Source organism: Thunnus thynnus, chromosome 15, assembly GCF_963924715.1.
Source record: "Thunnus thynnus chromosome 15, fThuThy2.1, whole genome shotgun sequence".
In the NCBI taxonomy this organism is placed as follows: Eukaryota; Metazoa; Chordata; class Actinopteri; order Scombriformes; family Scombridae; genus Thunnus; species Thunnus thynnus.
Window position 1 is genome coordinate 16,268,220 of NC_089531.1, and position 27,256 is coordinate 16,295,475.

The 27,256-nt window shown below is 40.6% G+C and overlaps 1 protein-coding gene across 2 annotated transcripts in view; it reads left to right on the forward strand.

Annotated features, from left to right (window-relative positions):
* The window catches only part of znf704 (zinc finger protein 704), a 53,119-nt gene that overhangs the window by 7,831 nt on the left and 18,032 nt on the right, over positions 1-27,256 (forward strand). The window lies entirely within an intron of this gene.

Sequence of the window (27,256 nt, forward strand, 5' to 3'; positions counted from 1 at the left end):
ATCCTGTTTTCTAAAGTGAGATACATAATCCATCTGATTGTGCAGTATGGAATGCACAGTACCATTCAAATGAAAACATTTATTACTGTATGTTATGATGCACGAGCTGTTCGCTCACTCCATTCAACGATTCAAAACACACACACACACACATACATATTTTTAGATGGTCAGCATAATCCACCACTAAAGCAGGATCACAATAGGGCAATTAAACATTAATAGGCAGCAGTGCACAGCATTTAAGTGCCATCTAATAAAGAAACAACACTCTTTCACTATTAAGTGTGAAACGCTAATCCCTTGTAAAGCACAGTGCTGTTATCGAACATCCCATTACTTGTCCTCTTGCTGCTGGAGGAGTCCAATCGATGGCAACTTGCTGGAAAGTACAGTAAAATTTGCCCGTTTAAGCAGCTTTATCACCGCATCCTGAGCCCTGCTTTAAATTTAATAGTAATTTGCTGGTGAATCATTGATTTGGTTCCCTCTTGTTGCACATTAAGATGAAAAAATCTTTTTTTAAAATTTAATCTATCACATGGATTAGACAGAAGTTTTACACCTGTCCCACTATAATTACCTTCTTGCTTAGGGATTGCAATAATATTGATATTTATATGGTTATTGCGGAATGGCTTATTGATTATCTCACTGCCCTTGCACAAGTTCGGCTTGTTGCCTCAGCTCAGGGACGATCACTTTATAAGCCAAGTTCCTGTTTATCCTCCTAATGAGACCATCTGACAACAAGAAAGCCAAGACATGTCTGATCAATCAGACTTTACCTTCAATGTGCAATAATCCTGAAGTACTGCTCGGGTGAAACTGTGATCTTTTTTTAAAGAGCTTCACATCTTTTCAGTCATAAGTTTAGACACACACTCTGAAAACTTTAATTACACAGCCATGTTGTCTCCCTGCCCAAAATTCCAATGGGAATGTGCCAAAGTATGCTATGTTTTTATTTAGCCCAGGCATCTTTGAAGCATCATTAGTTTGAGAATTGTCAGCACTAGCCCTCTCATAAATAGAAACAACCAAAGACAAAAGTTACATTTACTTTTGCACAGTTATCCTATATCTACAGTAAGAAGTAGCTATATCAGGTTGTGTGCAGCAATGATGAGAAAACAGGTACATCTTAAGCCTTTTTGCACATATAGTACGATGATATGGCACGCCAGCTGACAAACTACCAGTGTATTTAGAGTTTTTATTACGTGTTTCTATAGTGTGCTTTGTTGACACAATCTGAGCTTGATCTTTTTCATTCTCTCTCTCTGTCTGAGGAATTTAGTCATCTCCTGCCAGGTACAAAAGGGGGGGAAAAAGTAACTGTAGGTATGTGAAGGCCAACTGTAGGGAGGGCACCCTTGGCCTTGACTAAGATTAGAAATTGGAGTGTTTTCAAGTTTATGTAGAGGTATCATACTGCATACTTAATTCTCTTGCATATTTTTGCCTTAAAGTATCCTTATAGTTAAGGTTCAGCCAGTTCATCCTTTCTTAAAGTCATATGCTTTTAAATGCGTCAATGAAAAGTCCAATTTCTAGTGTCTAATTATTTTGTGTATAGCACTTCAAAGCGGGCACTCAAAATCCAAAGATCTATTGTAATTGTCAAGTGCTAAATCAAACCAGCTGCAAAACCAGACTTCAAAAAAATCAATTTCAGCTCAATTTTTAAAGTGTGCTCGAACAATCAAGAACATGGAAAGTTCATTCATGCCACATCTTAGGAGCAAGTATGAGCCTGAGCTCTTCTCTCCAATATCCCTACAGTGACCTCTTCAGTGCACGGCGCCATTATTGCCTTAAGATTAAGATCCACGGCTCTCATCCTCTGTACACCTGCGACTGATTTCCAGCCCTGGTCCTGCACTGGGGAAGAAACGGTGTCGCCACAGACGACAAAGTAACGTTTATCTGTAATGGAGACAAGGAGGGAGAGGGATGGGGGACGTCTTGGAGGGATGGTGGGAAGGGGATGAAGGAGTAACGAGGAAAAAGAGTGAATGAAATGTGTGTGTGTGTGTGTGTGGAGAGGAGGACAAGAGGGTAAAGGAGATGGAGAGAGAGCACGTGTTTGAGTATGTAGCTGTGAAGATAACAGCAAAAGAGAGAGAGAGAGAGAGAGAGAGTGAATGCCTGAGGATTTTTTTCAGAGCTAACTCTCCAGAGAAGTCTGACCTTGAGGTTGTTAATTGCACTCTCAAAAGTTCACTCCGTGCTGGTGATTTACCAAGAAAATGTCTGGCTGTTTGATGGCTCTCCAGGTCCCTTGTAACCCAGATACAATAGGTTTCCTACCTCACTGGGAGTCACTGAAGTACCCCAAACGCCTCGTCTGCAATCATTGGGAAAATAGAGGAAAAATGACAGTGTGCCATATAGATGTTAGACCTCGGGGGGTTTTGTGTAGCTACATTTCATGGTTCTGTCAGCCAGGTCCAGCTCTTATTACTTTATTGAGTAGCTTCCCTCATCGTATTTGTTTACAGCACATTTACCTCACCCGTAGTTCGTCAGATCTTGTGCCAAAAATCAATAGGTGTCATTCCATGATTGACCTATTTTCTGTACCGCCCCAACTCCCAAATGTCCCAACAAACAGGTTCCTTCATGGAATGTTTTTGAAAAATGTGCTGTGTCTTGAGATACAGTGGCAGAAATCGCTCGCTGTGGCAGATTTCTTATTTGTTTACGCTATATTTGTCGTCTGATTTTCTCTTTGCTGAATGCTCAGACATCTCTACACGTTGTCAGGCTGTGGTCTTAGCCAGCTGTTGGGCCTGCTCCTTGCTCCAAGGGCTTATGTTTTCTCTATGCAGGAAACAGTCAATTGTAACAAGAGCTGGCGGGGGCAGACCAGTGGAAACGAATGGCTTGGCTTTTGACAAATAGCATTCTGGAGACTAATTGCTAGCAGGGGAAGTGAAGTATAACCTTAGTTGAAGGAGAAATCAAGAGAGTGCTCTGCTTATTATTGAAAACCCCAAAAACAACAGATCTGAGGGTTCAAATCCTCTCCTCTGCAGACCGCCAGCAGTCAGTCCTCCCTTTCTAGCATGAACCAAGCATACTCACGTTTCTGAAAATAACTGGACCCCTCACTGGTCCTCTATGATGTTGTAATTTTTTTCTTTTTTTATGTCGAAGCTCAACATAATGACCACATTTAATTTTGATTTATGGTAACTGATATCCATTCCATTTAGCTGTAAATTAAAGCGAGGAAGCTGATAGGGGTGGGTGGGACTGACTTCAAGACCCACTTCAATGCCAAAACAAAACTGTTTGTTATTGTTGATCATTTGATCAGTGTGTTTGCAGATCAGGCAGTTCACTGTGCCGAGCCAACCATGTGTTCCACACTCAGAGCCTGATGCATCAGCCAACTCAGACATGGAACAGGGCCAAAGACTCCCCATCCTGTGCAAAAAGAGGCCCATAGGGACTGTCAAATTATCATTTGTCTTTTGATAACGGGGCACAGCTTTATAATCTGCTCGTTTTCTCTCAGCTCATGGTTTTATTTGTCTTTATTGTCATTTCTTACCTTTTTGAAACACTGTTACAGCTGCTACTCCTTTTGCACAATGTGTTTGTGTTTGTGGTGAAGGAGGGCGTTTGAGTTTCGAAATAAGAGAAAGGAGGGGAGGACGGGGCGTGTTCATGAGAGCAGTGCGCGTTCTCCAGAGGGAGAGAGTGAGAGAGATGCTTGGTGTTTGCCAAAGACAACAGTTTTCCTGGTTTGGATGCCAGTTTAGTTTAGAGACCGCGCAATTGCTATCTGAAAAGACAGCTCTCGTGATCTCTCTCTCTCTCTTTCTCTTTCCCTCGTATTCATTCTCTAACTCTTTCAGACTTCACATACTATTATCTGATCGAATACTGAGGTTTTTTACCGCGACAATTTACTTGACCAAACAAAGTATGTTGAACTAAATAATCCGTTAAACTGTATCAGATTGGCTTTACTACACACACAGCTAAAAATATTAAAAGAAATTTGCTTGTATTTATAGAAAAGAGGACATTGCTCAACATGTGTAGTCCTGCTTTTGAGCCACAATGTGGCTCCCAAAATTCCTAAGTTTATGGGATTTGTCATAATGACAACTTTAGCGGTGGCAGTGTTTTCTTTAGGAAATTTATTTTGGGGCTTTCATATACTCAAAATGGCAAACAAATGGTTTGCAGACAAATGGAAGTGCTGCCTTTGGTTGCATTGTGTGCAAGCTGAACACTAGAACCTTTCTTAATTATTATACAGCAGGGCAAACAGGACATTTTACAAACTATCTGAATCGGTGGGAGTCTCCTCTGCTCTCTGTATTCGACACACACACACATGCACTCACGGGGTGAACAGCAGAGCAGAGAGACGGTGTGGTGGACACAGTAAAGTGAACCAGGTGAAGTGAAGATAACTTGAAGATTACTCAAGTTGATGACAACTACACTTGTTACTGTAAGTGCAGTAAAACCTTTGTGAGTAAAAAGCCAATAAATACTTTATCAAACCACCTGTTCAACAAGCGGGAGCATATAAAAAAGCAGTATTTCCACCTGCTTTGTCTGCAGTCTCCTGGTATGTTTTACATAACTACAGTGCCGCTTGTTAAGCGAATTGTTACAAACAAGCTAAAACTAAAGCTGTCTGTATGTAGTTTAACTGTTTATCTTTGCCACGAATCTTAAAATCTGGCAAATTCATGTAAACGTAGCTACAGGCTGAGACAAACCAGCCTCTCCTCCCAAACCAGCCCCCCTCCTCTCTACCAGCGGAAGGCTACTTGCAGCAGTGAGTCACATCAGCAGCAGAGGGAGGAGAACAGAGGACAGGATGAATGACTGATACTGAATGATGTCTGTGTTCTTCATTCTTTCTAAACTTCACAGTGTTTTGATGTCAGAAATATTATAAATAATGATATAATAATAATAATGATTAAATATTATTTTATTGACACTCTAGCTTTGTTTCCAGTGAGATACTATTGAGTTTATATAGTGACTTTGCTGTTGTAAATGTTACTGTTGCTGCTTTAGAAACAGTAAAGTTGTATTTCAAATATAAATAAATTCTAATTCTGGGCCGACAAGAGTATGGATACGATAAAGCTTCGCCCTGACTTTGGGAGGATGAGCAGGTTTTAGGTATTTATTACTTTAACTTAGATGTTCAGTTCAACAGTTATCCAGTTTCTAATGAAGTCAAAGATTGTTCATTTCTGACAGTGTTGAATGTCTTTGCGGGAGGAGGGTTGATATCAGCTATCAGCTTTTTCCTGCTTCAAACTATCATTATTATATCCATTATTGGTCGACCTCTAGTAATAAAGTTTATTTAAGTAGTAAATAGTGGTTTAAGTGAAAACAAGATCAGTAAATATGCGTCTTAGAGCAGGTTTTAAGAAGGGATTTAAATAAAAGTAGAGATTTAGCCAGAATGAGCTCAGAGACGGTTGTTTCATTGTCTAGGAGTCCTAATGGAAAAAGCCTGATGGTTTTTTTAATCTTGGCTTTATAACACTCAGAAGGGACTGACCAAAGGTCCTTAGTCGGGCTCGTATGGGGTTAAAAGGTCTATGATCGAAGCTTCGTACCAGGTGCTTTCATGTCTTAAAAGGGATCTGCAAAATCTTAAAATCAATTCTTGGAGTATCAAGCAGCCTGTGAAAACATGCTAAATTTAGAGTGATATGATCTCATTTTAATGAGACTTACACATTAATGTGCGGGGTTGTATAATCAGATCCCTCCTCTTACCTCCCACTTTCCATCTTTAGTGCCTCAGTATAATAAGACAAAATGAGATCTGCTCTGTGCCGGAAAAGAAAAAATGTACAGGAGATGTAAAACCAGCTGAGACAAAAGCACCTTGTGTTCTGTAAATAGTCATCGTGATTTTCTAGGATGAAAATCTTTCTTGAGGGAGCGTGTCTTATTAAACCACGGTCTACATGGATTACTTAAATGTCATATCAATGTTTATTGGCTCTTTCCATCTCTACGAGCATGAGCTAGTGACAGGTGTCTTGTAGAAAGTAGTTATACAGGATTCACTGGAACTTGCTTTGTTTGACGCTTGAAAACCACATGAGTTGATCGTACTGAATCTTTAATCTCAGATACAATTGTCGAGTATTCATGGAGCCGCCCCACCCTGCTGTTAACTCAGCTTTAGATTTATTGCACACAGACTAATCAAAGGCAAAGCCCTCACTCTTTGTCGATATCTGTAACACATGAGCAAGAGCTGCATCGAGGTGGTCTAGGCTGGCTCACTCGACAGGTTCTGACTCCTGAGAAAACGACCACCTGTGATGCCGCAGGAGTGGAATTGTGAGTTTAAATTTATATGCAAATGAGCTCTTTAATTAAGCGTGCTGAATATCAGGGAGTGTGAGTGAGGGAATGGTTAACTGTGGATTAGTAGACGGTCGGCCTGAATTCACTGCGATCTTTTGCCAAAGCGCTGGACCGTGGCAAGCATGTGCAGACAATGTGCGGGCTGTTGTGATCTCAGTCCAGGATTTACATTCACTTTAACAGCAAAGGACTTCAGAGCTGCTTGCAAGTTCATTGGCGTACATATGGCTCGCCAATTACAACATCAGTTATTGAGAATAGAGCAATTGTCATAACCCATATCTGTAACATATTTTACACCCAAGGTTCACTGCATGCAGTTAAAATGAAATCCACAATGTCTACAGTGTATCTAAATAACACATTTAGGAATTGACTCATCATGTGTAACATTCATTTTGAAGCCATCAGCAAAAATCTATTTGCTGTTATTGATGTTGTAAATAAACACAACGCAGCTTCTTAGGAGTTTGAACACTCTTTATGGCTGTCAAGGGAGCGTGACTAAATGTGCCGTTCTGACAACACTGATGTCATGAATCATCAGATGAATCAATCAAGAGCCTCACAGAAAATGTCACTAATATGCTAATTTGTCCTACATCGCCGTTGTTGTATCTGTAAGGTAGTTTTGTGTTCAATCATTCCTCACCTGCTATCTATAATGCATAGTGCAGGGTCTCAAAGCCAATGTTTATGTGACAGTGGGCTCTGTTGGCCCTCTGTTGTTTCAGACTAATCCATAGTCCCTCGCTTTAATGGACTGATGGCACAAAGTGCTGCACGAAGGAAAGAAGCTCTAATTGATTCTATCGACGGACGCGCATTACGGCCATCCACGGTATATACGAGGTGGTACTAATTGACGGCACTGTCAAATGTCACACATAGTGTCCAAACACATGCGCTAATGAGGAGAAATTAGTTGTACTTTCACTGAACGTCTATTTTCTTTAGTATGAAGTGAGACTTTTAGCTCAACTGGGCACTTAAATTAGCAGACTGTGTTAAAGTCAGCTCCTGAAATGATGAGACAGTGTAATTTAATTGTGTAAAGGTTCTGTCTATAACCACACAGGTTGCACATTGAACATGTCATACACCTCAAGCAATGAATAACATGAATTCAAATGATTTTAATTTACAAATACAATAAAGTCCTACAGGTTGCATCCTTGCCTGGAAATATTAGAACATGACTATGTTGTTTAGTAATTTATGTGTTGAGAGAATTGTAAGTGTAATATTGCTTGGACATTGTTTTTATTCACATACAATAAGTTTTTTGTATTGTTATATTGAAGTCAGTCGACAAATTAACTGTATTAAGTCAGTTTCCCATAAGCAGTGGTTAGACAAGTCTTTAATTGTGAGGCTTCATGTATACAAAACACTTGGCAAAAGTTCCAGAACAGCAACTAAATGGACTAAATGTGTAGAAATTGTTTTGTCAGCTGCTGTTTACAAGGTCAAGAACGAACTCTCAGTCCCAATTTAAAACGCCAGCATAGATGAAAAGTCCTTAAATGCTCAGAAAGTTGAACATCTACAATTTTACGACAAATTGGCGTCTCCGTCTGCGGAGAAAGAAAGAACATTTAATCTCAATCTTTAATCTTGAACTGTATGTTTGTTTTTTTGACTTTATGGCCAGTGATAATTGGGAATTCAGTTCTTGTTTGTTTTATCTTTTGTGCTATTTCAATAAACACACACACACAACAACTTGAGCACAAAATGTACAGTCTAGGGCTTTCAAGTTGAATAATTATATGGCTCCTTCCATAATTTAGTGTTAATATTACTATGCTGACCCAGGCAAAGTTTTGGTTTGGGGCAAAGGCATGGTGACACAACGGGGAGGCGTCATGCTTCTCAAGTGTAACCTATTAAAAAACTAACCCAGCCCTGCAGAAGTACCCCGTCCCCACATTATTTCTAATTATGGCCATCAATTTTGAAGCTCCATTGACCTGTCTGGTTTGAATTATTGATATCTGTCAGGCTGACAGGCTTTATTAATTAAAATGGAGATGTACTAATTAAGAGCGCGGCATGAGGGTGTCATAATTGTAGCCCCGTTTTAATTTGAGTGTTGCGCATCAATTTTATCGCGGTTTAGCAGAGTGGTTGCGCCGTGACAGGGGGGTGGGCAAAGGAAGGGCGGAGGTGCCCTGGTTTGACACGCGAGTGTGCGTGTGTGTGTTTGTCTAGTGAATGTGGGTGTGTTTAGGTCTACGTGCGCATACGTGTTTACTCTCCCTTCAAGCTGTTGTCCATCATTTGATACCACACCAGCTTCCTAATTTTAAGATCACCACCTGCCTTGAAGACCAGATGTTATAATGACTTCATTTCTTTGTTCATGGCAGTTTGCATGAGAACATTAATTATTCTGCGCCATAATCCAAAGAGATAAGTGCAAATTAAATTCAAAGACAGGCCCATCCAACAACAGAACATATCATTTCCTCTCATGAGCTGTTCGCCACATATTTGTTTACCACAGGGCCTCTTAAATGTCCTCCTATTGGTCCCCCAGATGAAACGTAGAAAATTGATGTGAACATCTGTGACTGCCAAACTGTTTAGTACACCTGTTTATCCTGCCTGTGTTCATTTATTCTAACTTGTATGTATTCGCATGGATGTTAGAACACGTGTTCATAGGATTAATATATCAGCCCTGCCATATTACTCACCAGAGGCATCTCTCTCTGCCTCACATGCTGAGAGCCCGCCCCCCCCCGTCTGAGTCATATCAGGTTAGAACACAGGTGTCTCCCCCCTTTCCTAACAAATGTTGGGTTGTGCAGCCACTCAGACAAATCTCACATCTTCCCATGTGTCCTCCAAGTCTCTCGAGCAATGTTTTGACCACTAAGATCCTTCGATTCGGTCAATAGTGTCTGCACAAGTGTAATGACCGTCTGGTCATTGATAATGAAAAGACGCCAATTACCTGCTAATTAGCCGTTTGGAAGGACACAACACAACACCATCCTGACAGAAAACTGTCCTTGAGTCTCTAAATCACCCCTCAATATATGTACAGTAAATGTCAATTATTGTCAGGCTGAGAAATGTTTAAAGGTAGTCTGTTGAAGCATGTTTCTGTACATTTATAGAGTCACAACCACACAGATTTACAGTAAGGGGTGTAACAAGTTTGTTGACTAAAATGTGCCTTCATAAGATCCTAACTAGTGTCTTCTTCTTCCATCTCTTCCTGTCCTCTGCATCTCCCTCAGTCACAGCAACCACCTGCATGTCTTCCCTCACCATATCCATAAACCCCCTCTTTGGCCTTCCTCTTTTTCTTTTGCCTTGCAGCTCCATCTTCAGCATCCTTCTCCCAATATAACAAGCATCTCTCCTCAGCAGAGGTCCAAACCATCTCAATCTCTCGTCTCTTGCTTTGTCTCCAAACTATCCAACCTGAGCTGTCCCTCTAATATAATCATTCCTACAACGACCCTAACTTGTGTAATGAATCAAAATCATGACGCCTACACCAGTGTTAATTCCCAGATGTGCTTCACATTCACCTTCTGGACTAACAGATGTATCAAAGATATTTACACCACAGGAGGGGCTATAATGCATTTAGTGTGGTGGTGTGTAATTTCGCCTCAGAGAGCAAAAAGATCCTTTTTCACAGAAGCAGGAACCAAACAAACTTTAAGTGATGATGGTGCAGTGTGAATTAGAGGAACTTTCAGCACAGATTTACCGTTCATGTTTGCCAAAAATAAATTACATCAAGGCTACGGGAAGTGATAAAGCCATTTGATACACAGCATCTCAACAGTTGGCATTCTCTGCATTCTGCTCAACACTGTTGAGACACAATCCATCGTTAAATAAGCCAGACGTTTAGTCAAAATTATCCCACAAATGTCTTCCTCAACAAAAAGACCGTATGTTGCGAGGAGGGAGCGATAAAGTTAATTGAAAGTTAGCCATTTGTTAGTCTGACATCTAAGAGCCATCTGCTTTGGCTGATCTACATAAATTGTTCCCGAATAGAACAACAGTAGAATATCCGTTTACTTCATAATCCAATAAGAGGCCTCCGTGGTCTTTGGTGTCTCCAGTAAGATCTAAAGCAATGAGTAGGCAGCAGACCAGAACTGTAAATAAGAGACCGACCAGGCGCTTCCAAAAGAAAATTTAAAAAGGAGATCCCTCCCTCCATCTCTCCCTCCGTCTCTCCCTCCCTCCTTCCTTTTTTCTTAGTTATTTATTTATTTATTTTTTAATTTAATTTTATTCATGAATTCCTCCCCCTGGTCATTTTTCTGTTTTCTTAATTCATTGTACCCTGTTTGGGCTCTATAATCAGTTTCCTTTACTAATTGTTGTAGACATCTTTCAGTGTTATAATACTTGCTCAATTTATAAGGGTTGAAGCAAGCTGCTTATGTCAGTACCATTTACATTATTGGTTATCACTTTATGTATGAGTATATCTTAACTTTTTTTTTGTTAGGGTAGGTTGTGGATAAGCTGTGTTTAGGTGTATGTATACATATACATGTTTATGTATGTCTAATCTGGGCATATATACTCATTTGCATTTATTATAGTGACTTAGAGTGACTTCATATGTGTGCTTTTTGTGGGTCTGTTATATTATTGTTACACTTTACTGACTAGTCCTTATAAATATAGTGTCTTGTTTTGTGACTTTTATTCACTGCTGGATTGCTGATTGTATAATAATAAAAATTTGATCACAAAAAAGAAAATTTGAAGGGTAATCCATCATCTATTGTGCTTCCAGCTCACGTACTTGGCCAGATATATAAACAGCACAGCCTAACAAAGAAACAGATATTTTCCATCGTATCTTTCCTTGGTTTGTTGTGTTAAAATGAAGCAAATAGCTTAATATTTTGAAGAGGGAAATTTAATGTTTGGCATTTGTCCAGTTTCCTGCATGCTTTTTTTCAACTTTGCATTTCCTTTTTTTCTCCCTGTTGTTGTTGTCGTTGGTGTTTTGGTGCTTGTGACTTTCCCCCTAGAAATCATTATGACATTTAAAAGCCTTGAAATGCAAAAACCTCCTTTTGTGGTGCTAAAATTGTCAAAACTTTGAATGGTGGACCCCAGCTGCTTCATAAACACACAAAATCGTAATTGGCCCTTGCCATACAGCGCCCAACCTTTCAAACAAGATAAAGCTTTGCTTGTTGTACTGTATCTCCTCTCTGTGGGAGATCTGTGTATTCCCTCTTTACACACACTCACTCTCTTTGTCTCTCGCTCTCAGCCATCCTTTGTTCTTCAAAGACATTTGTCATTAGAGTCACTAGCTTTACCTGCGAGCTGGCTGGCGGTGGCATAGTTAAAACACACACACACACACACACACACAAACACAAAGATACACAGGATCCCCTGAAGGTAAAGGTTAGTGTCTCACTGTTCTCCTTATCTTCAGCTTGTCCCATGTCGCTATACAGAACAGCTTGTAAGGGGGTGAACAGTCAGCAGTGGCACTTTTTGCTTTGGGGGCTGATTGTGTGTATGATGTGCAAGCGTCCATGCGTGTGTGTGTGTGTGTGTGTGTGTGTGTGTGTGTGTGTGTGTATGTGTGTGTGTGTGTGTGTATGTGGGTAACACATACGGGGTGGTGTTGGAATTCAGAAGACAGCTGGTAAAGTTGCCCCCTCAACCCCCATTTGGAGAGGTTGTTCATATCATCTCCTGTTTTCCTCAACACACACACACACACTTCCCCCACCACCACAGAGCTCTTAATATTAACAAGGCTGCAGTTTGTCGAACTACAGATTCGTCACCTCCCTCCCTCTCTCTCTCCCTCTCTCTCTCTCCCGTCCTTCCCTGTAAACAATGGGAGCCAGTGGCTTCGGTCACGTGAGCCGCCAGCATCTGCAGACGAGGTTGTTATTGTTTTGATTTGGGTTCCACATGCTGAACTTGACTCCCATCGGAGCGGGGGTGTGTGCAATGATTTTAGGGTTTGGGTCGGGTGGGACTGCAATGTTCTGCCAAACTAGAGGGCTGCCTGCAGAACTTTGTGTGTATTTCTGCATGCGCGCCTGAGTGAGTGTGTGTATTTGTGTGTGGGTCGTGGAAGCTCTGACAGCATTACCTCACTGTGAGCCGAAAATGGATGTGTTTACCAGGGGCCTCTCTCTCTCTCTCTCTTCTCCCTCTCTCTCTCTATCCCTCGCTCTGTCAAAGATCCTTCTCTTATTTTCTCTCTTGCAAGCGATTGAGGCTGATGGAGGGAAACATAACACCCCCATTAGACACACACACACACACACACACACACACAATCATTTTCTGGAGTTTAGGTCTGCAAACATTAACAAATGCACACACACACACACACACACACACAAACCATGTTACATAGCCATACTCCTCCATACCGCATGCATAATTCATGACCTCCCATTGACATCTATGTAAACATGGGTGCTTCCTTCAGCTGCTCTATAGTGGGTCTTTGTCGGAGGGGTCGGCGGGTTGAGTAAAATGCTCCTTTACTCAACTACAACCGCACACACTTTTATCCAATAACTCACGATGTATTGTTTTCATATCTGGCTTGTGACATGTTGCTTAGTTAAAGTCACAAATACACTTATCTGAGCGAAGTTGTACTGTATATTTTCTGTACAGTACATGTCAGTGTACAGGTGCTAGGATTTCAGTCGGAAAGATGTGCCACTCTTTGTCGTCTGTACTCGATTTGATGGCCAGTGCTTTATTGCACTGGATACATTATATTAGATTACAGGTACATTTTTCCTTGGTTGAGTCTGTGCCTTGCTTTCATTGGAGATAATGTCAAACTGATCGTCTCTGAAACAAAGAGCAAACTGAAAACCTCCTCCTTTTCCTCCCCATCTCCCATTCTTTCCTCCCCCTTTTGTCTCAGTTTTTCTCCCACTAGCACTTTTTTCCTATCACTGCCCATTTTCCCTTTCTCTTTTATTCTCTCCATCTCTTTTTCATTGTCCCCTCCTTGACCAGATGGATGGATGTGCTTTCCAGTGTTGCTTTTCCACCTTTCTCTCTTTCTCTCTCCCTCCTGCTTTCACCTCCCCTGACTCGCTCTATTCTATCTCGCTTTCTCCATCTCTGCTTTCCCGCTCATTTCCCCCCTTCGATCCCCCCTGATCTGTCTCTCCTACCCTCCCACACTCTCTAGCCCTCCCTCTCTTCCTTTGTCTCCTCTCTCAGCTGCCTGCTTTATGTGTGTGTATGTGACTGTGTTTTTCCTCTGACTGACAGAGAGAGATGTAAACCCACTGCTGGGCTGTATGCTGGCGTTGTAGAATAGGTAGTGTGGCTAACTTACACATGCATATGAAATCAGTAGTGACAACCACAGTGATGCAAGTACATGTTGAATGTTTGTCCGAGCCGTTTGTGTAAAATTTTGGCACAAAAACAATCTTTTGCATGCGCACTTCAAATATATCACTACTGTCCATTTCCAGTCGCCTGCTCTTACACAGGAAATGTTAGTTATGTGGAATATAGCTGTAATTAATGATATACACAGACATTAACATGCAGTATACATAACATGCATACAGATTCTTTACCCACAAAACACACCCACACATGCACATTTCCAATTATATATGCAAATATGCCAATCATCTGCAGTTAACCCCCGCAGGAAGGGTTAATGATTAATGATAGGAGCAATCACAATCACACATTTACCAGTGATTATGATATCACAGAAAGACAGACAGCAAAGAGACACCCTCCCCTTACTCGTGTTTCATGGTATTCACAATCAAGTTTGTTTTGTTTTGTTTACCTTTTTTCATGCAGACAGAAATTGTTGCAGCATTGACCCAAATGCTAAGTGACAATTGGCACGTTAGCTGCCTGAAAGTGTCCATCAATTTCGTTGCCTCGCCTGCGGCTGCTTGAAGCATTAGCGCTGAAGACGTGAGCGGCATACTGACACACGCACACACACACACACACACAGGTGGCAACTCAGGAGTCCAGAAATATTTATGTAGCTTTGCGCAGTTTTCAGTTTTGCTGATATTTCTGTACTTGGAGGCACATTTTTAAAAAAAAATCCTTTCATAGGTTGAAATCACTCTGCACACCGAGGCGCAGGCTACACTTTGAAGAATGTTGATGTCCTACACAATAAAGAACAATCAATAATGCAACTGTAATGTGAAGCATTTATATTTGTTTGTAGAACCTATCGATTCTTATGACGCCTGCTGTTTCTGTCAGCATCATATGCGTCTTATCTCTTCTTTCTTTTGTGCCATAATGTGTTTCAAGTGTATACAGTCTAGTATTGAGTGCAAGACGGGAAGTCAGTCCCCACACACACACAGTTAAGTTAATGCAGTCAATAAGTCATTATTGATTAATCTGCCAATTTTTTTCTCAATTAGTCGATTAATTGTTTAGACCATGAAATGTTAAAAAATATTGATAAAACGTCATCCAGAATTTCTTAGAGGCCACTGTGACGTCTTCAAATTTCTTGTTTTGTCAGACTAACAGTCTAAAATTTTAAGATATTCAATTAACCATCATATATGAAAAGGAAAAACAAAGCAAACAAAAAACAAGCATATTTGAGAAGCTGGAACCATCAAATATTCAGCATTTTTTCTTGAAAAATAACTAAAACGATTTATCAGTTATAGAAAATAGTTAATTGACTAATTGTTGCAGCTCTACACTTAACCTTGCTTGCAGCTGTGTCCTCTTACTGCCCCATGCTTTAAGTTGATAGAAATTCAGGTAAAGTTATCCTTACCCTGCGCTCACCGCTATAAGTTACATGAACAACAATGAGCACTTTGTTCCCCTTTCTCCAACGGGTAGAGCTTGATTCACAAGACGCAATATGTTGTATCGTCCTAAAAAAAAAAAAAAAAAAAAAGAGGCTAGCATGGACAAAGGTTGCTCCTCATGTATTATTAATTGCAAAGTTCATATAAAATTACAGAAATCCCTTTTACATACTTGCCTTTAGGATTTGATGCATCGGTATAGATCTATATGGGAATATGGAGCGGAGGAGTCTTTGTGTGGACTTGTTGACATGGCTGAGAAAGAAGAAAGAAGGGGTGCTCTTTCTCTCTCTACCCCCCTCTCTCCTCTCCGCTGGTGTTTTCATTTTTTCTGTCACGACTGTCTCTTCACGCTTAGTGTCACATCCTCATACCACACAGCAGTAAATTAATCAGAGATGATGCTCGCCTGATGATAGACCTTCCCCCTCAAAACACACCCTTCCCCTCTCTCTTTCTCTCTCTTACTTTCCCCTTTTGTCTCTGACATTTTTTTTCTCAAATGCAATTTCCATCACCAAATAAAGGCTCGATATACTGTAAAGGGCACCAAAACACGCTTGTGAACTGTATTGATTATCTGACCACTAATGGGTGAATCTCTTTCTTTTGTCCATGTGCCACTGGACAAGACGTCGCTGGTCACAACATTTAAAAATTACGTTTGTACCGAGCAGCTTCAAGGTGCAAGTATGTTCAACTGTCAGTGTGAAGAAGGGCATCTCAGTCAACTTTTTATGGGCATGTAAAGGTCAACAATTGAACAAATGGCTAAACTGGAAAGGGAGAGAGAGGGAGAGTCAGGGGGAGATAGTAAAGGGGGAGGGGTGTAAGTAAAAGGCCCTTAGGTAAATGTGGAAGTGGCGGGCAGATCCTTTGTCCTGCCTGGAGGCTGTGTGAGGCGATTGGACCAGCTGATAGGCCTTTTATAATGCTTTCCATCAGCTCAATCTCCAGGGCTTTTATGAGCACCTTCAGCAAACACACACACACACTCTCACATGCACACTGATACACACAGCTAAACCCCCCTCGAGGTGTAATTGGGAAAGAGGCCCCTTCCTCCAGTGTGTGTATCGCTCTCCTGGGAGCAGAGACGCTGGAGGTGTGTATGGAAGCGCGGGGCGTGTGTCTGTCTGCGTCTGCTGTGGTTACAGCGAAGGTGTTTATAATCAAGCTCAGCAGCGATAAAAGGGTGCTTGTGTGTGTTTATGTCTGTGTGGTTTATGGCACTTATTGGCAGATTGCGTGTGTGCGTGTGTGTGTGTGTGTGTGTCCAGAGGGCAGGTAGAGAGAAAGGAGCACTCAGGGCCAGCTCCTGCGACCCCCATTATCACCACTGCACTTAACACTAAACACCGTAACGAACACACAAACACACATATGCGCTGATGAGGTGAAAGGTAGCTGGAGGAGCAGGTTCCCCTCAATCCTTGAAGGAAGAAAGGGAGAAAGAAGGAAATGTGGAGATGGACAGAGGAGACCCTTGATAAGACTTGATTGCTCCACCTGTATTCAGGTTACAAGATCATTTTCCACTATTGACCTGTTCTCTTTACAGTACACAGCCCATAAAAACATGACAAAAAAATGACCAGCAAACAACTAAAGTCATCCTACCTGCTTACATTTCAGTTAACATTGATCTTATCATGAATACTGTCATCAAAACAATATTTAACAAGTTTCATGCACCGAATTCAAAGTTCTTTCACTTTAAGTAAAAAAGTATCATTATGATGCCACAGAAAGCATTTTGTGGCATCATAATGATACTTTTGTAATGAGTATTCTAAACCAGAAAACATGCCAAATTTATTTTGCGCACAAAACGCAGCATGTGACATTTTTAGAGGCCGCCAGGCTTCTTGGCAGTGGCCTTGATTGTTTATGTGACTAGTTATGCTGATATCCAGGAGGACATTAGATATTTTGGGACTCCAGTGAGCAGCAGCAGCTCAGTCACAAGAAATATCTGTTTTAAATATCCATTTACTATACTGAAATAAAAAGATATAAAACCATTTTGTGTGAAGGCATATTCTCCAAATGTAAGCAATACTTAGTTTGATTCTGAAGCTCTTTTTTTTTATCGCACTTTTTTTCATGTTTCCGTGACTTTAGTTCAATAAGCTCCCAGAGTCAGAACTATGATATTGAAATTAAGCCCTGTTTTGGGTCAGCATGGTTACATCTGCCACAACAGAAATAAATCATGCGATGCCAAGCCAGAGGAAAAGGGCATGACAGAGAGAAAGACCTCCTCTGATGTTTGCTTTCACAGCTACACACTCTCAGGCTCTTCATTTACTCCATTTCTGACACACAGCTCAGATACTTCATTCATCTAGCCACTTCCTTTTGTTTACTCCAGCGCTGCATCATATGGATGGACAGTGTTGATCCAACATGAGAGAGAAATGGAGGTAGGTGATGGAGAGAGACGGGCAGATGAGAGGAGGGGGTAGAGGGACACAGGGAGGAAGAGAGAGGAAGAAAGAAAAAGGAGGAAAGAGTGAGGTTGGGGGGTTGCAGACAGAGAGAGAGAGAGAATATTTACCAGCAAGCCGCTCTAAAGGTCGTCATGACTCTCATAGCTGATGCCTTTGTTCACATCAGTGATCGACCCCCTCACCACACATACTGGCACTCTCTCTCTCTTTCTCACACACATTCAAACACATTCACATTTGCCGGCATGCAGTCAGGCATCTGTGCACGCAGGTACTTGCAAGCAAAAACATAAACATCTCACACAGAGTGACACATTTACTCACACACACTCATACATGCTGTCACATGCACAGATACACACACACACACACACACACACACACACACAGAAAGTCAAATGAGTAGCTTAGAGCAGTGAGATCCTGTGTATTCCCTCTGCTCATTAGGGCATACAGCAGCATCAATTCAGGGAAAGCCCATCACTGTGTGTGTGTGTGTGTGTGTGTGTGTGTGTGTGTGTGTGCGTGCCCGGCAGAAAGGAGATTATGTGACATACGATGGATCGGGAGCTCACGTTCTCCTCAATTTTAGGGCTTTTGGTAATATGCAGTTTACAAACAGTTCACAATGTCTGCTTTTGAAAGCTGCTGATGTACATCTGTGTGGTGCAGCTCATCTTCAAAAGAGGAGTCAAGACTGTATCTGTTCACATTTCACAGTATTTTCAAACTTGTTTGTGAAGGTGCTTGCTTGATTCAAGTATAGACTCAGTTCTGTGGAAAGTACGCTGAGATGCAACAGGAACACTTACAGGATTAGTTCAGTAGATAAATATGAATTGGAAGAGATTAATATGAAAAATATATGAAAAATATAAATACAAGCACATCTGACTAGAGCTGAAACAACTGATTAGATCATCAGAGAAGTAATCAAACTATTCTGATAATCAAATAATTGTTTGGCCATTTTTCCAGCAAAGATGCCAAAATTTCACTGTCAAATGTGACTATTTTGGACTGCTAGTTGTATAAAACGACACTTTTGAATGTGTTAACTTTTCTGACATTTTATAGACTAAAATATTAATCTCATCATCATTGTTCATCTAGTATCTGACTGCAAGTTGTTTTTGTTTAGCAGCCTGCACGTCTGTCATCACCTGCTGTTCTCCTCGTCTGCCACTGTAATATTGGGTGAAGGGGAACCCCTTTAGTGGTGTGTATGTATGTGTGTGTGTGTCTGGCCCGGAGGCTGGGACTTAAATGCGACCACCGACCTATAGCTCCAATCTAGGGCATAACTGCCAAATGTTGTGTGTGTGTGTGTGTGTTTTCATCCCAAGCCCAATGGGTAGGATGGATATAGGAACCTCAACCTATAGAGCAAATCTAGGGCACACTACTGGAGCGCGTGTGTGTGTGTGTATGTGTCAATCAAAAGGCATATTAAAAGGTAAAGTGCAGCGGAGAGAGTGGATGATCGTTTCCCCTCATCTCTGTTGCTCAAGGGGTAACTCTGTCTTTGAGAAGAAATCAGGACTTATATACATCAACCTGACACTCGCACACATGCGCTCGGTGAAGACCTGGGGCCAGATGCACAAACGATGCGTACACACAAAAACCATGCATACGCTATTTCCCGCACATAAACCGGTAATTATAAGCACAGAATGTGCGCACCTCACACATTCTTCAGATGAGGTGTACACATGTTTTTCTAAAGCAAGCTGAGGGTGATGATGAGGTGAAGATGAAATATAAGGTGAGAGACAGGATCTTTTACTAAAACATTGTTTGTTTCAGTTGACAACTAGCTGCATTGATTGTGTGATTTTTTTTTTTTGTGTGTGTGTTTACACAGATATCTGTAAGATGCCAATCAAAGACACATTTACAAACGTGATGTTGCTTGATGATTCAAAGAATCAAAGAAATAAAACATTATTTTCTTATTGTTTCATGTCGGTTACATTCTACAGCACAAATAAGCTCACCCACACCTCCTCACAACTCTGTGGGAAGGTGCTGCATTGCTGAATTTGGTGTGAATGCAGCTTTGCATGTAAACTAGTTGTATGAACGGTACTAAAACAATGTTTACTTTGTTACTTACTTACAAATAGATAAACTATCTCATCACTATGCATCCTGCAAACAGCTGTGTTTAAAAAAGAAAAATAGTATTAAAAATAAGTTGCGTCTTTCTCTCAATCGCTTCCAAAACAAATGCAAGGTCAAGATCTTTACGAGATAAGGCGGGGATGCTCATGGGAAATGCAGTCTACATTCCCAGAACCATTACCGCTTTTGTCCACAGGAAACACAAAAGTTTCTTGTAGTTACTCCAAGGGTGTGTTTTCATCCATTTATAGATAATGGTGAGAGTGGAAATGAGGCTCATGAACATGCGCCCAGTTCCACAACGACTGAGATTTATAAAACACAACCATGCAAACGCACGGCTGTATGAATCTACACATGTATCTGGCCCCAGGCCTTAAACCCTGCAGCCTTTTGTCCTACATAAACACATACATGCGCTACTTATTCTTTCATACACTTCACCATCCCCGCATCTGAGCCGTCTAGTGTCGCTACACACAGCCGGGCTCGCCTTTGTCATGACCTGTTTACCCTCAAGTTCAAAGGTTATCTATTCACACACAATAGGATCACACAGTGTCATAAACGAAATGGTCCTGCGTGCCTCTTTTTATGCTCTTCATTTTATTAGAAAAGTGAAAAGAGAAGTGGACACTGATAACGAATATTGACAGATTTTATGGAGCTCAGCTGATTGTTTTTATGCAATAAACAGAGACACACGGCTGCTTAGTATTTGTAACACTGATCAAAAAAATTAAACTGATATAGAGGATAAAAATGTAGATTATAAACCAACAATTAGCAGCACCCTTCAAAAGGTTCAATATCCCTTTTGTGTTTTTAGTAAATTGTTTTTAAGCCCAACTGACTTTGAGTATTTCTGGATTCGTATTTTGTGATTCTGATTTTCCATATTGTAATTTCGCTGTTATTTTGGACAACTCTGTGCACACAAAATCTATTTCAGGTTGGTCTGTCCTCTGTTGCTCTTCCTTTTTTTCCCGTTAAGGGTTTTTTGGGGGGAATTTACTTTATTCAAATTTCAGGTCTGTGGATAGAAGGTGTCATATTCTGTACAGAGTGTAAAGTCCTCTGAGGCAGATTTGTGATTTTGTGCTATATAAATAAAATTGATTTGACTATTTCACTTTACCTCAAATAGACAGGTCCAGGTGATGATATAAATGTTAAGATTTATGCTGTCAGAAATGGAACAAACTAAAAGGCTTTTTAACCACATTTTTTTGTGCTTTTGTTTAGCTGATTACTTGTTTCTTTTCTGCGCTTGTGTCGCTGTTTACATATATGATCAGATTTCCAATTTTGTGTGCACATGAGTGTAAGTCTTGTCCCTATATGTGTATGTTTGAGTGTGTGTGCTCAGCTCTGTTTCCCAGCGGTGTGATGTGTGGATGGATAACTAGGCTAAAGAGCAGCATAAGGGTTGGAGGCTGTGTTTTTGTTTTGTGTCTCTAATGGAGATCTGCTCTACTCCGATTTAAGAGACGCTGAGCCAGCGACTGAAAAACACATACTGTATACCATTAATGAAACTCCTCACAGACAAAACTGTATTTGGGTGAGAGGCTGTGTGTGTCACAAGGTCAAGGTCGACATCCTTATTTATCCATTTATAGCGTGAAACATATCTCATCAACTCTTAGCGCACTAGAAACAGAAAGGGTCCAAGGAAAAGCGAAACACGGACGGATGTGCAGATGAAAACATGCTCTGTTGATTTGCAAATAGTTCAGTGTAGCTGCTGTACAGCTGCAACTGTCTGTCTGCAGACACATGAGGAAGCAACACAAACACACACACACACACACACACATACACAGAGGGTCTTTGGCCCCATGCCCAGCTAATGTACGCCACGCCCTGTTTTAGTCTCACCAGAGGGCGTTCATGAAGAAGTGTGTGTGTCTATCTGCTTGTAATGTGTTTGTTGTTTGGAAAAAGGGAACTAACAAACAGTATGTGTCTGTTTCCATCTGCATAGACTGTCGCTGCCTCATGTAAAAATGCATCCGCGTGTTTGGAAGAGAGAGAGAAAGACAACTAAAACATGGTAATGCATAATCAGCTAATTAGCTGCTAGCAAAAGCTGATAATCAGACACGCTGTGGCTCTCGGCAATAACATTGTTGAGTCTTAATGACTTGATCATCCACTGTAATCTATACGTGAGCAGCCTTATATATCCAGTAAGTAAATCACTTTATGGTGTGTTTGTAGTAGTAGTATAGTATTTTCTTGACTTTTAAAGATGTTAGTCAGATAGCAGGTTGGGGGTGCACTGGTGAGTTGTTCCAGAAACACAGACTGATCAGTCAAAATGACAATTTAAACTTTAGAAGAAAAATAATAAGTTGGAGAGAAAGCCCTCAACCTATTAGTGTGTTACATTCCCCGCAAGGAAAACTAAAGACACTTTGCTCAACCTCTAGAGAGTTGATTAGGAAACTCTACCAATGCCACGTATTTCATGTCTGCAGAATAGTCTACGGTCTTCGGCTTTCCTTGATATTAATCGCACAAAGCAATTTCTTGAACACAGTCCTGTTTCCGCCTTTGATCTCGAATGCTTTGAAAGTCAGCAACGACTCATAATGATGTCTTCATTGCCCTCACTAATGAAAGTGAAATCTAGCAGCCCTGGAACACAGGAATCTCCCGAGGCTCTGTTGTTTTGTTTTAAATTTCCCAAAGCAAAGAAGACACCGAGAAGTCAGTGGGGTTGTACCTGTCTCTGAATTTTCCAAATCAGCTCTGAGTTGCAAGCTGTAGGGGAGGAGCTGCTATTGGCGCTAAAGTAGTTTAGCCGCCTTTGCTAACGTTCAGCACCAGAGCTGAAAGCGTCAGAACAGCAAACGAAAACGAGTCGTTCTGCATCACTGTCCTCTATTTTCATCACTATTTTCTGTTTCCACCACAATTCAGTTTCTAGACTGATGATTGCAATCATCAAAGTTTAGGTGGCAGCTCTAGAAGCCAGTTAATCCCATCTTCTAGCTTTTGTAGTAAGTAGAAGTAAAAAACCATGTCGAGCAGTTAAAATGAGTGACACACTGTTAGTTGTTCTGTATTAGCCAAAGGTTTGTGCAAAAAATCTACGCAAATCCACAAGTCTTCAGTGCAAATCAAGAGAAAACATTGAATTTTTCATTTTACTTACAGTCAACTGTTTTCTTGAGGTCCCCAGCTAACTATTTTAGAAAGAAATCACATGCTATTATGTCATTAGCAATGTCAATCAAACAACCATGACTGTCTTTACATATGTGTCCAACAAGAGACAACTTTCCAGTGCAAGTTAACTGAGGTATGACCTACTACACACTTGCAATTATGACTAAATATAACAAATGAGCAACACAAAATTCAACATTCAAGATTCACCAAAGTTTTCTTATTTTTGCTCTTCTCTTAATTAAGAGAACGTTTTATGAGTAGTCGAGAGCACTCTTACCAAGATAAGAAAAAAAACATCTCATTTTCACATTGTACAAAATGTTTGTCCAATGAAAACATAAGTTTTACATTTGAGGAACATCAAAAAATGTATGAATATCATATAATCAAATTTATTATATGTTTTAGATTAATTATAATGATTGGATTATTAAATTTGTGAGCAGATGTTTGAGTTTTTAATGAAATAACAGCAAATAAGCCTATAAACTACCACAGGTAGAAAAAAGTTATATGTATAAATGAATTTTAGGGTGTTTATACAGTAACTCTCCAACATAAACATGCAAAATGTACCATCAGCAACTGGTGTGTCTGTGAATGCATCGCTGGTGGAGTCTTGAGTGCCCTGATGTGCCTGGCAGCAGATAACTCTCTGTGTCGGTGGGGTTTAGAAACCGATGCACCTGAAGCGGCATCGCTGTCAAGTGGAGCGTCTGATTGGACACCTGTCAGTGCCACCTCTCCAATTATTTCTCGAATTCTTATGCCGACTTGCGAGACCGCCGCCTCCTCCTGTCCTCCTCCAGCTGTCATCATGGAGCGCTTGGCTTGGGCAATGCTTTTTTTTTTTTTTTTGGCTTCCATTTTCATGTCAAGTCATTTTCTTTTAATTTCAGTTACTGTGCGTCCCTCTGCTGACACAGCTGGGTTTTTGATTTACTGACGCTCTGGAAAATCACGTTTACTTTGTTTGAGTTTATTTAACCGTATGTTGATTTCACTTCTGCTGAAGTTCTTCTTCTTACAGCCTTTTTTTTTTTTTTTTTTGATGGCATCTCTCCAATTCTTGTCCATGTGCCAGAGCTCAACATCTGTCCTTATATAGAGTTTAGGGGACTTTACCATCATTCAGCACACCTTGGTAAGAGCAGATTTTGGATGGTTAAGAACGTTTGGTGCATCTGGAGTTGACTTATTTCATTTTTTCTCTTAACAGAAGATTAAAGGAAAATGAAAGAGAAATTTAAGAGAACGTTGCTGCACGAGACCCATTGTGTGGCCTTCATTACAAGGTTAAAGGGTGATTTCACCCTAAAAAAGAACTTCTGCTGCTCCAGTCATGTCTGATAATTCAGTCCAGGCTTTTCATTGTGATCATGTTTCCCCCAAATGCACAAACAAGACAGTTATTAAATTATTGTAAAATCAATTCTTCATGCAGTGGGTAACTTTGTTTTCTGGTTATATTCTACTTCTCTTCTCAGTCGTGTTTCTTGTAATTTAAAACCAGATTCTTTTCGAATGTTTACATTGTGATGTATCAACTCTAAATGAGGGCTCCTTGATATTTCTATGGAAATGGTGCGATTTTTTTTTTTTTTTTTTTTTTTCCCTAGCAGTGTAGGAGCACTGATCCGGGCTACAGTTCACTGTAAAGCTCAAGTTACAGTGAATCAGATGGAGGTTTGGTGCTGCTGCTTGAGGAGCAGAAGCGGAGTCTGTGTGACGGGAAAGATGCCCGTGGCTCCTATTTCAAGGAGCTGGCTGCCAGGCCAGTGCATATGTTGTTATGGCTAGGAAGATGACTTGGTCCTTTGATTATGTATGTGCGTGTGTATGTGTGTGTGGCTTCCAGAACAGATGTGCGCTTCAGAAACCAGAAAAAAAAAAGTGTATGTATGGATGATACTGTAACGGAGTCTGATTTTAATACCAGTTACATCTTAACTTCTAAACTTTATTTTAACTCTGACACCACCTGTAGAGTTGACAATGCATCCAAACTTTTAGTAAGTAAAGACAATAGGGCTGCAACTATCAATTATTTTCATTAGCAGTTGTTTTCTAGATTAATCATTCAGTCTATGAAATGTCAGAAAACAGTGGAGGGAAAAAAAAAACAGGAATGTCTCCAAATGTTTTTTTTTTGTCTAACCAGCAGTCTAAAATCCAGATATATTCCATTTGAGAAACAGTACAAAAACCTTGAAAATTACATGATCAATCAGTAACTGGGCCTCAATAATAATAAATCAGTTATAAAAAGCAACACAATTTGTTTTGCAAACTGAAAAATAACTATTTTTTGAAAATAACAGATTGTTCCGTTATTTAAGACAAGAAATATCATGTTAGGTTAAGAAAAATAGATAAATACATGTAAACAATAAAAAGAAGTAGTGTCAGTATGTACACACCAACAGCAGACAGTCTGTTCTTATGATCTCAGTGTATAAAACAAAAACGTGGCCATTAAAAGCAACAGAGGACATCATAGCAAGATTTTTTATTTACGACATCCTCTCCATGTGCAGTAAAGCTCCAACTGTGGCCAGAAATGGATCCCTCTTGTAACCCATGCGCTCATGTTTGCAATGAAGCAAACATCAGCCTGCAGCTGCTGGCGGCACCTGTCCTCACTAACACCCTCATAGGTGTGGACCGAGACTGCACACATACACATCTCGCGTGTACAGCCACAACAATACTCTTCACAGGAAATTGAATAGGCACAGTGTTATAATATGTCCCTTTATATATTTCTCAGGTTTTATAACGATGCAGTTTTTAGGATAAGTGTTTTCCCACAAAGGATTGTAATCTGTAACATCTCCAGAGCCTGAATGATGCACACGGGCATGTCAAGGAAAATTCCTGTGTGTCTCTTCATACACATCTGCCAATCAAAAGCTGTGCCCTTCATGCATGTTTGCCCCGTGTCATATGCAGATTCCTTTTGTGGTTTTGATGTCGTGCGTGTGTGTGTGTGTGTGTGTGTGTGTGAGAGAGAGAGAGAGAGAGAGATAGAGAGAGGGAAGGAGATCAGATAAGCACATGGTAGAGGAGGAGCTTTCAGATTTATAGGAGCTTATTGAGGAGGAAATAGGCGTCATAGTCCAGTGGCTGTAATAAACGAGACCTCCTCGCACCGCTCAGCATCAAAGAGACAGGTCAACCCAAACACACACACACACACACACACACACACACACACACTGGCATACACAGCTACACACACACACACTCCCTCACTCACTGTCTTTTTCGCTCACTTACTCTCCTCGCTGTGTGATCTGCTGCAACAAAACTCGAAGAAGCTCAAAGTGTGGGAGGGAAAGTCAGTAAAGGCGAGAGACAGAGGCAGAGAGAGTTGAAAGTCAGTCCAGCAGGGGTGAAGGGAGGAGGAGGAGAGAGAGGACAGAGAGAGGAGTGTAGGAGTGAGGGGTGTGCTTGGCAGCGTTGGCCTGTGTTTCAAATTCCTGTAACCCACCACACCTTTCAGCTGCCTTCATTAGTGCTGATTGATAGTTTTTGGGTGACATAGAATCTCAAGCTACTTTTTTTTGCATGTTTGTGTGTGTGTGTGTGTGTGTATTAAGATTGACCTTGGCCCATGTAGTCTGAGGGAGTTTGTTAAAAAGATAACAAATTTTAAACGGTGGATTGCACTACATGGCTACATTTGAACTTGTCAAGAATGTGACCTTGGATCTTTTTGTTGACTCTGGACTGAAATCCAAGAAGTTTCCCTCATTAGCCTTTTAGCCCCTTTAGCTTTATCTGCTTTACTAGTGTCTGTCATTAAAGATAAAGCTGGTAAACTAAACAGCTCAGAGAATTATAGGCTATAGCCTTGGCCGGCTCTCTATTCAAAGTGCTGGAGAGAAGTCTGCTGACTAGGCCAGAACAGTGATGTGTGTATTTTTGCCTTAAAGGAGATTTTAGATCAATACAATAGGTGAAATTCCACATTTTTTTTAATGTTTTATTGCTGCCTTTAAAGTGTTTGACTGTATAAATCATGAAAAACGATTTAACAAATTGTATCATAGAAGGGTTCCTAGATTTCTAGTGAGAATCCTGGTTTTCTGGTGTGCACATCAGACGATGCAAATAAAATGGGAGAATTCTGTATCTGCTCCTTTCCGTGTGAATAATGGAGTTTGACAGGGCGGTATTTTATCTCCATTTCTTTTTAACATCTATATGGATGATCTGTCAATGCCATTAAATGGATGTGGAACAGGGTGTATGCTTGGTAATTCTCTCATTAATCACCTT